The sequence below is a fragment of the Camelus bactrianus genome, chromosome 23 (genome assembly GCF_048773025.1).
Source record: "Camelus bactrianus isolate YW-2024 breed Bactrian camel chromosome 23, ASM4877302v1, whole genome shotgun sequence".
Taxonomy (NCBI): Eukaryota; Metazoa; Chordata; class Mammalia; order Artiodactyla; family Camelidae; genus Camelus; species Camelus bactrianus.
In genome coordinates, this window is record NC_133561.1 from 31882429 (window position 1) to 31897445 (window position 15017).

Genomic DNA, 15017 nt, shown 5'->3' on the forward strand with positions numbered 1-15017 from the left:
CTCCCACTGCCCCATGGCCCTGGGTCCTCACCTGCCAGCGGGCATTTATCGCTGGGCTGCCCGTTTTGCACCAGAGGCTGAGGGAGGCCTGGGGTCTGGCATGGGGCAGGGTTGGGCTGAGCAGGGGCTGGCAGGAGGGAGGCAGGAAGAGAGCACCTGGGGCCCACAGGGGAGCTGCCTGTTTACAAGGCTCCTAGGCAATCAAAGTTTTATTGAACGGAATTGACTACCAGCTCCATCCTCTGTCACAGCCAGTTACCTCTGGTGGCGCGGTCCCTGGGGACCCAGCTTCCAGGAGCAACTGCCTACCTCCCTTGGTCCAGGCGCCTCTGCCCCGCCTTGCTCTTCCCCACCCACTGCCTGCTCTCCTGTGGTGAGGCTGCGATTCCCTGCAGCTGGGAGAGGGATCCAGTGCCCGCCATCTGCTGCTCATGGGGGCTGCTGTGGGTGACTTTGCATCATTTAGCCTAAGCCCGCTTCTGCTAAACAAACCAAGGCCTGGAGCAGGGACTTGCTCAAGGTCACACAGGGGGCCGGCCTCAGGAGGAGGAACACACCGCCCATCATCATGCTTCTTATGGCTTACTTGTCTCTCCTCTCCTTGGGTGCTGCTTTGCGCTCTTGCTCATGGCTCCGCCCCCAGCACAGTGCCTGGCATCCTCAAGGATGCAGGACAGGAGGCACCGATAAAGTCTGGAGTCTGCCACGCCCCTCCCCCCACTTAGCCTCATTTCCGGTTAGGCTGGTTTGATTCATTCATTCACATGTTACATTCATTCATTCATCACTGCAGCTGTGTGCTGGGAACCATGTGAGGTGCCGGGATACAAAGACAAATAAGACCCATTCCTGCCCTTCAGGACCTCACAGCTCGTGGTTTTCATGTGTGGAGCTGTTCAGACCTGGGTCCTCAACCCCCAGTAGGTCACTATTTAGTGGGAACTGACCCTAATCCAGCAGGTAAGGGTATGGACGCTGGCTCCTGCCCCCGCTGTGGTGTGACCCTGAGCTCCCCCACGTTGTTAAGTTGCTGCTGCTTGAGGAGTTCTGTTTGGAAGCAGGAATTCTGAGTTCTTACCCTAGCTTTGCCATTGGCTCTCTCGGTGTCCTTCACGAATCCCTTCCTCCTTCCTGAAGCCAGGGTCTTGGGGCTCCGGTGCCTCCCTCGCTACCTTTTATGACTCCGGCAGAAGCTCACCCCGCTGCACGCTGGTGGCAGCGCCGTGGCTGGTGGCAGGCCGTGTCTGGGCAGGAGCTGCCGGGGTCCGGGCTGCCCCCACCACAGAGTAACCTGAAGTCTGGAGCCTCCCATTCCTCGTAGGTAAAGCAGGGCTGGTGGTGAGCAACGGCGTGCTTGGAGGCCAGGCAGGTGACATGTTTGCACAGCAGCGGGCGGGCGTGGAGCGCCCCACGGGACCCCTTGAACAAAACCCGACTTGCCGCACAAGAGGCATTGTTGGTTTACCCTGGTGGGCGCCACTGCATCTTGGGTGCAATCCTTCAGTTTGGGGGGACCACTGCCCAGAGGCACGTGGGGATGTGGAAAGCACATGGAACTAGTTGAGAAGGGATTTCCTCGCTGATCCACAGCTTCCTGGACCACTGGATTGAGTCCTCTCCCAGGCTTCCATTCGGGCAGGCTGCTGGGCCGGTAAGCTTTATCCCCCAGGGAGGGCATCCTGGGGAGAGGCCACAGCTTCACCCGGGTCCCGCCCAGGCCCCTCTGTCACCGCCTCCTGAGGGAGGCACAGGTGGTGGCTCCTTTCCAGTGTTCTCTGCATTTTCCCGGTTGTCTGCCCCCTACCTGGACCCAGCTCCAGCCCTGTACTGTTTCCCCACTGTTCTTCTTGCCTTTGGTGGTTTTAGCTGGGACACCTGCCTGCGTTCCTTCCCTCCCTCCCGCAACACCCTGCCACATCTCCCTCCTCGGCCTGACCTGAGGGAAGGGCTTGGGGAAGTTGGGTCCACAGCCTCAGTACCCCTTGCCCTTCAAGGGCACTTAGAGCTCATCACTGTATGTCTCCTCACTAAAGAAGAGAAAACAGTGTGGCTGGTTCCTCATCTCAGGACAGCCTTCCCGCAGCCCCTGCTGCGGCAGTGTGACCCGTCTCCCGCCATCTTGGGCTTAGTAAGTCCTAACCAGTTTTTGTCATACCCTCAATAGCTAGGGCCTTCTTTTAATAATTGTGCCTTTTTAAAAACATTTTTTATTGAGTTATAGTCATTTTACAATGTGTCAATTTCCAGTGTAGAATTTATACACACAATTTTTATTTATTCACAATTTTTCAGTTATACATAAACATACATATATTCATTGTCACATTCTTTTTCACCGTGAACTACCACAAGATCTTGTATATATTTCCCTGTGCTATACAGTATAATCTTGTTCTCTATTCTACATATGCCTGTCAGTATCTACAAATTTTGAACTCCCAGTCTGTCCCTACCCACCTCCCCTCCCCCTTGGCAACCACAAGTTTGTATTCTACGTCTATGAGTCTGTTTCTGTTTTGTATTTATGTTTTTGTTTTTGTTTTTTTTTAGATTCCACATATGAGCGATCTCATATGGTATTTTTCTTTCTCTTTCTGGCTTACTTCACTTAGAATGACATTCTCCAGGAACATCCATGTTACTGCAAGTGGTGTTATGTTGTCATTTTTATGGCTGAATAGTATTCCATTGTATAAATATACCACATCTTCTTTATCCAGTCATCTGTCAATGGACATTTAGGCTGTTTCCATGTCTTGGCTATTGTAAATAGTGCTGCTATGAACATTGGGGTGCAGGTGTCTTTTTGAAGTAGGGTTCCTTCTGGATATATGCCCAGGAGCAGGTAATGGTTGTACCTTTTAATGCTTCCCTCCTGTCTCACCCTGTCTTTAAGGCCTTGGAGTTCAGGGTCAGAGAGAGAAACCGTCAACCCCCAGCCAGACGGTCAGAGGCCTGGAGGACTGGCTAACACTGTAAGTCTTCAGATTGCTGTCAACACCATTTTCCTGCCTTGGTCCCCCTGGTCATCCCGACCTTCATCCCTACCCTGCACTCGCCTGTAGCACTAGGAGACTCGGGAGAGAAGAAGGGCTGGTTGCTGGCAGCAGCGGGAGCCCAGACAGCTCTGTAAGAAGGGTATTTATTTCCCCAGGGGTTAGGCAATGCTGTGATGCTCCTGGGTAAAGGCTTTAAGGCCATCTCCACATTCTCTAGACACTTTACGATCAGAGCACTTTGAGTTCCTCAGCTGGCCATAGCCCCAGGCTTCACACACTGAGGGTGAGGGGGCTTCAGCACCACTCCCAGTGGTTCCAAATCCCAGCCCAGAGGGCAGTGGTGCCTGCCTTAGGCACAGGTGCATCGCGTCACCCTAGGAGGTCAGAAGCACCAGCACTGCACCTCTGCCCTTCAGGCCACTACTGCCGCTTGCCCCTCATAAAGATTCAGGTGGGAAAACCAGAGCACACAGAAGTCAGGTAATTCAGACAAAGGGTCATATAGCTTTGGGGAGGATTCAGAAGTCATCTGAATGAATCCCTTCATTTTACACTTGAGAAAACCAAGGTCTACAAATGGGTAACAGTTTCCCGGATTCTCACAGACAGCCGGGAAAGCTCAGCGTGCAGCTACCTAGTGATGAGGCCAGGAGCTCCTTCTGTCCTGGCTCCTAGGAATGGGGCTCACATCTTCCACGTATCACTTTATTTAATCCTCACAACAACCTCACAAGAACTCACTCCCATAATGTCACATTTCACAAGATGAGGAAACTGAGACTTGAAGAGCTTAAGTGACTCAACCAAGAGTCCTTGAGGAAGTGGTGGAGGTGGGGTTTGAATTTTTCTGATCCGGTCTGTGCTAATGCTGTTCAACAGAAGTATAATGCAAACCACGTGGGTGGTTTTAATATTCGGGTAGCCCCATTAAAAAGGTAAAAAGAAAGAGGTGAAATTAATAATATTATTTAACCCAATAATATATCACCCAAATTATCATTTTAAAATGTCATCAGTATAACACATTTATTAATGAGATATTTTGCATTCTTTTTGCACATTAAACCTTCACAAGCTGATGTGCATTTGCGTGTACAGCACATCTCCGTTTGGACCGGCCACATTTCAGATGCTCCGTGCTCTCTTACGGGGCTACCATGTTGGACAGTGCAGGCCTCTGTGCTCACCACTGCTCCTTTCTGCTGAGTCACAGAGTGACTTAGCATGGAAATCAGAGCCAGCTCCCTGGCCTCTGCTGCCCCGGACTTCCTCCTGTTCTCAGGCTGCAACCCTCCTCTTCCTTTAGGCTCTTTCAAGATTGTCTCTTCCTCCCTCCCCTCTCTCCTTAGCTCTCTCCTGGAGGACTCGTTGTCAGACAAGAAACCTTTAAACAGGTGAGACAAAGGTGACAAATATGCCTCATTTACATTCAGGTTCTATCTGGCTTTTTTGGCTCTGTTGAATGGCACCTCTATCAAAACATCTCATTTGGAAATGTCAGTGTGGCTTTTGATAAGTCATCAGTCACCCTGATGGCGGCTGACAGGCGGGGAACCGTGTGCTGGTATCTAATACACTGTGGAACAGGTCTTTTGCAATTGCGTACTATTTTATTTATTCAACGTGGCATGAAATCTCTCTTGAAGGAAAGAAACTATTAACCCTGCCACACCAGGCTCCTTGAGGCCTTCTTTTCTCTTTAATTTTCCAGCCTCTTTTTTTTTTTTTTTTTTTTTTGCCTCCTTGCTCTATTTCTACCTGGAGTCAGAATCTTCTGGTCACTGCAGGCTCCCTGGCACCGTCCTCTCCCGCTCCAGCAAGAGTCAAGCCAGCCGCCCACCTGGCACCCATACAGGAGCTGTAAAAGCTGCTGGCAGCTGCTGCAGGGCCCTGGCTTTGGATCCAGGTGCTGAGGTTGCCTGTGAACCTCACCTGGGCCTGAAACAGCTCCCTGCACCAGGAAAGCCAGCCTTCTTCATAGCCATTGTTTATTCCTTGGTGTGATTGCTGGTCCCCCCTCTCCCCCCCTCTCTCCTTCTGGCCCTCCCCCAGCTCCCACAGTTCCCCAGTCCCCTCCGGGCTGTGCTGCTCCTGAAGGCACCTTCAATCCCTGTACCTACAATCCCTGTTTTCTCTCAATTTCAATGGAAACAAGAGTAGATTTTTGAAAAGGAGCTTTCACTAAAAATTTAAGAAAAACAGTTACAACAGCAGAATGCAAAAAGCATAGAAATAAGCCCCAAGATTTTTTTGGATCACCTATTTCTGATCAACAATAAAGGCTCTCACATCCCTGAGATGGGTTGGTTCAGTCCAAGCAGCCTGGTTCCCAGCTCCTTCCCCTCATTTCACCCCTGTGTCTGGAGTCCCCCTCTGTCCTCTCCGTGGAGGGCTTCCACCCCTGCTCCCCACGCTTCCTCCTCACCCTTTTGGGGTTGAGGCTTTGACCAAGTAGTGCAAGGAACCAAACATGGTGGGATAGACGCGTGGGCTGGCTGAAGGCCCCTGGGCTGGGAATTGCTGTGCTGAAAGAGGCTTTCCTCACCGGTCCCCGGAGATGGTGATGCCTGCTCAGAGGCTTGCCTTATGAACCTAAGCCCCAGCGTGAACCCCTCAGACCCGCCTCCAGCCATGTGGGAGGAGAGGCTGTCCAAAGCGCCTTTGACAAGCATCCTCCGTCTGTTCTCTCTGTCTCCGTCATTGGTGAAGGAGAAATACCACACACACGCGCACATGCATACACTCAGTTTTTCAGCGTGGGCCTTTCCCCATTCCTGTTGCCTCTGGGTGCTGTGTTATGACTTCTGCAGAAGACAGCATCTTGAGAAGAACTCTTGTTCTAGAGTGGACCGACCTGGCTCCAGCTGCAGCTCTGTGCAACTTCCCTGCATGGACCCGGGCAAGTGAGTCACCACTGAGCCTCAGTGTCCTGATCTGTGAAATGAGTTAAGGACGCCAGCCTCACAGAGCTTGCCCTAATGCTGCCAGTGGTCATGACGGTTGATTCCCTTCCATACCCTCTTCCTATCAGTCTCCTCTCCCGGTGCAGGGACAAGGTGGACAAGGCCCTGGCTTCGAGTAGGCAAGTGCAGAATCCAGTGGTATGAGCACACCAGCCTAATTGTCACCCGCCTACTCATCCAGTCTAGACACAGCGGTAGGCCTACTCCAGCAGGACCCAAGCTAGATACCCCTTGATGGGGTCTGCCCCCTTTACAGGAAGCCTCCTATTAAGGGGAACCCCACTGCCAGCCATGGAAAATCACACTTGTTCTTTTACCCCAACCCGTGTTTATTGCACACCAACCACGTGCCAGACCCCATGCACAGTGGCGGGAAGCCGGGACGGAGCAGGCCAGCCCCTGCTCTGGAGACCCTCAAGCCAGTCCGTGCTATGGGAGCAAGATAGGGGAGGACAGGAGTCACTAAGGAGATGACAACTGAGCTGGCACTGGAGGACGATTAAGAGCTCCACAGGCAGAGAATGGAAGGACATTCCAGCGCAAGTTCAAAGGCCTGCAGGCACAAAAGAGAACAGCCCGTTCCCAGAGGAGGGGAGGGCCTGGAGAGGTGGGCGGGAATGGGATGGGGGGTCGGGTCTGCCCTTTGACCAAAGAGAGCCAGTGGCCTCTCCCATCACCGTGAGAGAGATGGAGTGGAGAGACTGCAATGATCCAGATGGAAAGCCCAGATGGCATTATGGGATGTCGGGAAAGAGCACTGAAGCCCCCCCACTCCCACCCCTCGGTGAGCCATGAAGGATTAGGAGATTCTGATCAGTGTAGGCGGAAGTGGCTTCTGACTGCCATTCACGCATTACCAAGCAGCCGTTCCCCACAGGGCCCCTTTTCTCTGATGTTGCCGTAGTGCAGCAGATGGGTGTAAGTGTGCATGTCCCTACCTATGCCTGCTGGGAAAGAACTCATTTACTGCGCGCCTGCTCTATGCCAACACTATGCCAGCTTCTCTGTCAGTATTACGTCATTGAATCCTCAAGATAACCCTGTGAGGTGTTATTCCCATTTTACAGATATAGGAACTGACACTCAGAGAGGTGAAGTCATTTGTTCAAGGTCACACAGCTAGTAAGAGGCAGAAGCAGGATTTGAACTCAAGTTTTTTATATTCTAAAAGCTTTGTTCTCTGCACTCTGCTGGGCAGAGCATTTGGTTCCCAGCCTCCTGAACCTGATTTCCTTCTAGCCCCTGAGGTTCTGGAGGAATTTATATGACATTGATGCTGCCCTCATCATTAGCAGGCTGTCACTGGGGTGACAGAGAACAGTAGATAGGGAGCTGTCAGGATAGGAGAAATGAGGGGATGAGGAAGGCACTTCATCACCGCCTCTAGATTCATGGCGGCCACAGCTCTGCCTGGCGAAAGGCTCTCTGTCATGGTTCTGCTTCAGTTGTGTCCCCAGACTCACCCCAGCCCCCCTTCTTCAAGCAGGTGGAATCCAGGCCTCAGAGTCCACTGCTGGTTTCTGAAAGATGAAGAGACCCTTATGGAAAGGGACCAACCCTCCATCTTCAAATGACCAAGGAATAGAGCAGGTCTCCTTGTTATCTGGGGGCCAGAGACCCTGCTGTGATGCAAGCTACGGACGGTCTCTCCAGAGTCACATCCCCAAACACAAATGCTCACACTCACACATGCGCATGCACACACACAAACACGCTGGCATACAGTTACAGGGGTTTTCCAGGCTTTCGGTTCACCTGTAGTCTTTCTCTCTGGAGATGCCGGGGGACTATGTTTATGATAAACACAGCCGCTGACTGTGTTTACCCTTCTGACCCCTTCCTTGTCTGGCAGCTCCTGGAGAAAGCAAAGGAAGTGTAACTCGGATCCAGTAATTGCTTTTCAAGAGTGTGTTTGGGGAGGTTGAGGCCACACAAGAGCTTGGGCTTTTCTGTCTATTTAAATTGCTTAAGGTCCTTCATGTCCATCAGGGTGTGGGTGGGCTGCCTGGACAATCAGGATTGGGCTCTGTGTCTAAAAACCTGTCAGTCTCCGAGCCACTCAGGATGCTGGCTCTCAGAACGCTGGGAGCTCCCTTCCTTGTGCTGAATTCACTGGAAAGTGCTCTGGAGGAGAAGGCCCATTGCTGCCAGGCCCTGGCCTCCCCCTCCCGCTCCCCCTCAGCCACCTCTGGAAGTTCCAGTCCCTGCCTGGCGGGAAGCACGTGCACTCTTAATAGAGCTGCCTAATCACTTGTTTAAACTAGACATTTGGTGCGTAATGACTCCTGGCTGGGACCAGAAAAAGCCATCAGCCATCCTCTGCAGGGACTAGACCTACCGGCTCCATTGGCTGAAGGAGCAGGGGGACCCCCTCCCAGAGGCCATACCGGCTCTGTGGGCGAACCCAGAGATTGATGGGGGGGCTTTTAAAGGTTGGGCAAAGACAGCTGATGCTTCGCTCCCTTCCTTACCTGCTCTCCTACTCCTGGGCATGGGGTGGTCCCAGAACGTGATGGAGTGAGAAGGTGGGGAGGCAGAGTACTCCGGGCCACAGGACAGCTCCTGGACCAGTCTCCTGTGCACCTGCCCTGGCACCCAGCTGGAGGAGGCAGGAAATCTGGCACAACCTAAGGCTTCCCAGTCTCTGGGAAGTAGCTAGAAAGCCAGCCAATTTGCTATTTGCCCAGAGTTTTGAGGTCTAGGGGGACAGAGAGAGAGAGAGGCTGGAGAAATATTAGCCACAGCTGTGTTAATTATTATTGTTTTTATCATTATTACAGAGGAGAACGTTCCCCTGTTAATTTGCTGGGAAAATAGCTGTGAAAACGAGCTGGCACCACCCAGGCCTTGAGCCCAGGGGAGCAAGCAATGGCAAAATACAGCCTCCAAACCCGCTGCCCTCCAAGCTGGTTCACCTGGCCGGGCACCGCGTGTCTCCACCTGCTGCCTCCCCAACTCAAGGGCACACACTCGTGCACAGATACACACACTCATACACGTGCTCACATACTCCCGTGTGCAGCCCCAGGAGAAGGGAGGGTCCAGACCCCCCTGGAGCACTTGTTCTCATCTCTCTGGAAGAAAATTAGCCAAGATATAGCAAAGCCATATGTGAGTCGAGTCGGAGGGGGGAAGACCCCTGCTTTAGTTGCTCTGGAGATTTCTGTCGATAAGCGCTTTTGCACACCCATCCCGTAGGCTCCCTCATGGCCTGGCACTGTGCCGAAGACTGAGGGAGCAGTGGCATCTCACTAGCTGTGGGACCCTGGACAAGTTGCTAACTTCTCTGAGCCTCCATGTTCCTTCAGTACCCACTCTCAGAGAGTTGTGTGGGTTCGATAAGAAATAAGCTTTGTGAGAGGCCCAGCAAAGTAAGCATTCAGTGAACTGTACCTATGAAAATTCAAGGCAGATATTCTTATGCCCATTTTATGGGTGAGAAGAAACTGGGCTCAGGGAGCTTGTCCAATCGTTGGTAAGTGGTAGAGCTGGGGTTAGAATGCCGCTGTTTCCCCGGGAGAGTTACATGCTGGCAGCGTGGACCTGGGCATCCATCGAGCTGGCCCCCTGGCAGCCCTCTCGGCAGCCGGCTCTGTCCTCCCTGGCCTGCCCGCAAACATGGCCACCCCTCTGGGGACTTCTCCAAAGGGTCACTTGGACAGCACCTGCAGCTGTGGCTCGGTCTCTGCCGGGTGGGGGCGAGGGAGTCAGGATGGGTAGAAACCCTAGAGCCACATGGGAGCTGCAGGGTCTGGCCAGGGGTGGGGAGAGGATGGTGATGGGTGAAGAGCAATGTGGGGGAGGCCCAAGAAGCGAGGGGCATGTTGAGAAAAGAGGTGGTGAGTGGGGGAACGCAGTTGCACAGCTGGCTGGGCTCCTGGCTCCGTTTGTTTGCTGAGACTCCTGAATGCCCCTTCCTGTAAATAAACATAAAGAAAACATCCTTAAGCTTTGGTGGCAAATCCAGCTATTAAATTTATGTCTCAAATATCATGTGATTGTGAATTTATGAATTATATCTCAAAGCTGTTATTTATATATAATTAATAATTATATAGTATATACATATATGCTAAGCATGCACTCTACCCCTGAGCTATAGCCTCCCCTCATTTTGCATCTGTTTTAGCTAGACAAGGCATATGTCATTGCCCCCAGTTTAGGATTGGGAAAACTGAGCCCAAGAGGACAGTCTACAGGTCTGGAGGGCAGGCACCGGCTGGGGCTCTGAATGTTTGCAGAGTGGAAGGCATTCCACCCCTTCCTGGCGCAGCTCTGGGCTCCTGAGGCTGACCAGCTGCAGAAGCTGAGGAGGCCCCGTGGCTCAGGAGCCCACTGGGTCCCCAGAGGACAGTGGGCCTCCCCAGAGCTGCCCGGGCCTGTGCCGGACTCCCCTGTGCTTGCTCACATGGGAGGGACTCTCCCAGGTGAGGACCCGAGGAGGCTGCCAGGGGAGGGCAGCTTCAGAGTGGGGTCCTTGGCAGGCATGGGAGCCCCAGTCACCCTTCCGCAGCCCGCTTGGGGCAGATGAGCTGTCGTGCGGTTTCTTGGCAAGTCGTGCCTTTTTTATTTCAACCTCTCTCTCACCCAGGAGGTTCTTCCCCACATCCAGCCGCAGCATCCTATGGCATTTCATCTGGTTTCCTGATCTTTGGTTCTTAGAGGAGATGGATTTGGCTTCAGGTCCCAGCCAGACCCTCTCCCTGGGGCGACCAGGAAGACAGGTTGGACACCCTCAAGCGTGTCGGCAAGTTCTCGGGGCCTGGGTGTGACCTTTCAGGAGGCACGTTCACACATTCTAGGTGTGATGGCTTAGGAGGTCAGGGTCCTGGAGAACCCCTGGTCCCACCCCAGCTTCACCCTGGAATTAATCTCCTGGTTGGGCTCCTGGAGTGGAACCCATTCTGAAAGCTGAAATAGGAAAAGATCAGTCACCTTACGAGGTAACAGGGAACCTTGGCCCCTGCAGTCATGACTGTTAGAATCTGAAAGGATCAGAGACAGCTCAACGGCAGTCAGGTTTATTGCAAGAAACCCTCAGACACGTTCTCCAGTTAGACCTGCGCCCACCAGCTCTCTGCATACAGCCTTGGTTATTTATGCCTGGGGGTAGGAGCTGATTGGTGAGTTCTTATGCAAATGAGGGCTGCTGACCGTGAGAGGGGCGTGTCTGAAAGAGATGGGGGCTTGTCTGGTGACCTCTCCGGCCAGTAGTTCTCTCTCAGGTCCGGGGAGGGTTTTACAGGCAGAAGGTGGAAACTGTGACTTGCGGTTGTCTAGGTTTGTCCCGAAATGGCGGCAGATCATCAAAATGGAGTTGGTCTTGTCTATCAATGACTATTTACAAGGTCCTGGGCGAGCTTCTTAACCTCTGTAAGCCTCAGTTCCCTTATCTGTAGAATGGGAATGCCAGCACTTCCCACTCCCAGGGTGTGGGAGGATTCAGTGAGACTATGTACAGGCAACACTGAGCCTGGTAGCGCTGTAAATACCGAAGCTCGGGTTGGCCTGACCTAACGCTCTGAGAGTGCCCCACGGACGAGGGTATGCAGATCAGTGCTGGGGATCACACCCCCACACTGTGCCTGCAGACCTCGGGCCAAGGCCTGACCCGCAGGCTTGGGGGAGCAGGCAGGCACAGTTGGGATCGCCCCTACGTTCAGTGAATGCATTCACGAAGCAGAAGGGAGGCCAGGAAAAAGCAGAGCAAAGAAAACCCCAGCAAATTCTCCTCTGTCCTCCCTCAGCTCGGCAGCTCCTGGGGGAACTGAGCTGCATAATACAATGGGATTTAATAAAATGCCTTTAACTCACAAAGTTTGTCTGCTGCCAGCTCCTTAATTAAATTGCTTAATGCTGCTTTGCGATGGCAGCACAAACTCCGGTGTTTAAAGAGCACAGTGTTGCCATGGCACTCTCCCGACAGGGCCAGCAGGCTGTGGAGGAGCATACAGATGAGGCACAGGGCCTGGCCCCTGCCCGCAGTGTCCGCCCCACCAAGCGCGCGCGCGCGCGCACACACGCACACAGCCACACACACACACACACACACACACACAGCAATAGACTCTGGTCTGGTTTTCCTGGGAAAGGATTTAATCCCTGCTAAGAATGCTGAGCCGGGGGCTTTAGAAAGGGGAGACTCGGGGACATTTGAGCAGAGCAGGGCTGGCCGACTGGTATGGCAGTGGGTCCTGGGTACTTGGGGCAGCCCTGCGAGGCCTGAGCAGCGGGCTGTCTCCCCAGCCACCCACTCCTGCTGCAAGCAGCCGCCTCCTTTTCCCCAGATGCACCATACAAATACACTTGTCTGCTTGTGCCACGACCCAGGAAGGGTTGGAAAACCCTGCACAAGAGTCCGATGAGTTTGATGAGAAAGAGGGTGTGTTTTTTTTTCACAAATGGAAGGTGGAGGAAAGAGAAATTCACTTGCTTATGGATTTTTTTTTTAGATGCAGTGGTTCTCAGTCCTAGCTTCACCGCAAAACCAGTGGGGATTTTTTTTCTCCAATATTTTATTATGAAAGTTTCAAATGTACAGCAAGTTTGAAGGAATTTTACAGTGAGCAACCATATACCCACTGCCTAGATTCCACCATTAACCCTTTACTAGACTTGTTTTATCCCCTCTCTCTCCATCTCTCCATCAGTCCATCTTATTTTTGATGCATTTCAAAGTAAACTGCAGCTGTCAGTACATTTTTCCCTAAATACTTCAGCAACGATGGAGTTCAACTTTATTTACAATTTTGTTTTTCTTTTGGTGTAAAATTTACATACAAAGAAATTCTGGGGAGTTTCTTTTTTTTTTTTTTTTTTAATACAGTGCCTGCATTCTACCCCCAGAGATTGGTTTAATTGGTCTGGAGTGGGATGTAGGCATCAGTATGTTTTGATAGCTCCCCATATGAACCTATGGTGTAGCCAGAATTGAAAAACAGAGATAACAGGAGGCAAAGGAATGTCATTTTTATTTTCCCCAAGGAGAACGTGGAGCTCTCGTTGGCCTGTCCCCTGCTTACCCTTCCAACCCCACGCCCCTTCCCCCGGTGCTCTCCGTGTGGGCATCACATGTCCACGTTCATGCCTCTTTTAGGGTGGACATTCTGTGTACGTGTGAATTCACTCATTCTCATGTTAGCATCATAGGGTCTCATCATCTAATGTGTATTTGCCAATGGTGAAATTCATACCTGTTTCCAGCTTCTGCACAAGTCACAGCAGTGAAGCCGTACAAATTTTCCTTTGATGATCAGGGTACTTACGATGCCCGGGGTTGTGGCAGTGGATGGGGGGATAGTGATGCTAGTGGAGGGTGTCCTAAGTGATGTGTGGCGCTGGCAGTGAGCCTGGGTGTCTCGTGATCACAGCTGAGGGCAGTGGCGACAGTGGGGCTGGTGATATTAACAGAGATGATGTGCTGCAGGTGGGGTGACCACCGTGGTGGCTGCAGGTACATCTCAGGTGACAGTATCGTGGTGGTGGTGGTGGTGATCAAGGTGAGGCTTCTGATGTGTTCCTTCCTGTGAGGGCAGTGCGTACAGACGCTCACTCACCACACAGATACCTGCCTGAGAAGAACATTGGTTGTCATATGGTCTGAAGGTTGGTCCCCCATTTGAGAACCCCACTGCTGCAAGGTGCGGCTCCTTCCAGAATTCTGAGAGATCACCTGAGAACCTGGTCCCCACTGGAGCCCTGGAAGAAGCCCGGACAGAGTGGTGGCAGCCCCATGCTCAGCCACCCTGTTCCGTTGCACTTAAACAAGACACAGCCCCAGAATTAAGTACAAGTGGCTCATTAGGAACATCTACTTAAGATGAACAGCTCTGGGAGCCAGCCGGACTTGGGATGCCAGCCATCTCATGATCGATACAGATTTTATTTGCTGCTTGCGTGGTTTCCTGTTCCTTTCATGCCTGGTAAGCTTGAGGGAGGACAGGGGAAAAGTGCTCTGGTTCCTCCCTTAGCCCAGACATAGGGGTACCAAGCCGCAGCACGCCTAGCTCTCACCGCAGTCCTTAGCTGGCACCCCTCCGCCTTGTCCTGGGTTACTGGGATGAGGATGAGTTTAAGCTGTGAATTACTACTTAAAAAATAAAGACCAGGAATTGATGCTGAAAAATACCTTAAAATAATGTTATTCAACTCTTTCATCTTACAGATGAGAAAACTAGGGCCAAGTGGGCAGTAAATAAAATCCCTGTTGAGAACAACAATCAGAAATGCCCTTCGTGTATGTAATATCTCTAACGCGACAAAGATACCTCACAGCTGTGCTCTGATTGGATTTCTGGACCAGCCCTGCTAGCCGGAAGGGACCTTTCTGGCCCACCCAGCAGAGGGCTCCTGAGCCCCTTCTTTCCAGTAGCAACGCGCCTCGGTGATATTCGTGTGGCGCTTACAGCTCATCTTGCATATTTCACACTCATGTTTTCATTAGATCTGAACCGAATCTCTGGACAAAAGACAGAAGGCACAAGTCTTAGCCCCATTTTTCAGAGGCGAAAACTGAGGCTTATGGAAGTTAACATTTTGCCAAGCACACGCTGTTAGTAAGTGGCAGAGTGGGAGCTAGAATCCAGGATCCCAGCGTGAGTTTCCAGGGGCTGCCGTATCAAAGTACTGCAAACGGCCCGGACAGCTTAAAACAACGGAAACTTAATTGTCTCGTGGTTCTGGAGGCTGGAAGTCTGAAATCAAGGTGTCAGCAGGGCCATGCTGAAACCTGTGGGGAGAGTCCTTCCTTGCCTCTTCCAGCCTCTGGTGCTGGCTCGCAGCTTCAGCAGTTCGGTCTCCAGCACCATGTGGAATTCTCCCTGTGTCTCTGTCTCAGTGTCCAAATTTCCCTCTTCTTGTAAGGACACCAGTCATTGGATTAGGGCCCACCCTAACCCCACATGACCGCATCTTTACTTGATTACATCTGCAAAGACCGTATTTTTAAATGAAGGTCACATTCACAGGTTTTGGGGGTAGGACTTCGCTGTCTCTTTTGGGGGGACACAGTTAAATCCATAGCAGCCCCTGATCCAAGCCAGCAGCCTTCCGCAAT

General features: G+C 52.1%; 1 protein-coding gene across 3 annotated transcripts in view; it reads left to right on the top strand.

Annotated features, from left to right (window-relative positions):
- LRRN2 (leucine rich repeat neuronal 2) overlaps nucleotides 1-15017 on the top strand; it is a 60082-nt gene that overhangs the window by 30225 nt on the left and 14840 nt on the right. Inside the window, exons 2-3 of one of the 3 annotated variants that reach the window (XM_074351988.1) lie at nucleotides 2897-2975; nucleotides 4349-4393. The exons of 1 other annotated variant lie outside the window; for it this stretch is intronic. The gene's annotated coding sequence lies outside the window, so the exon portion shown is untranslated. The remainder of the gene's footprint in view (nucleotides 1-2896; nucleotides 2976-4348; nucleotides 4394-15017) is intronic. One more of the 3 variants, XM_074351990.1, reaches the window with a different exon arrangement.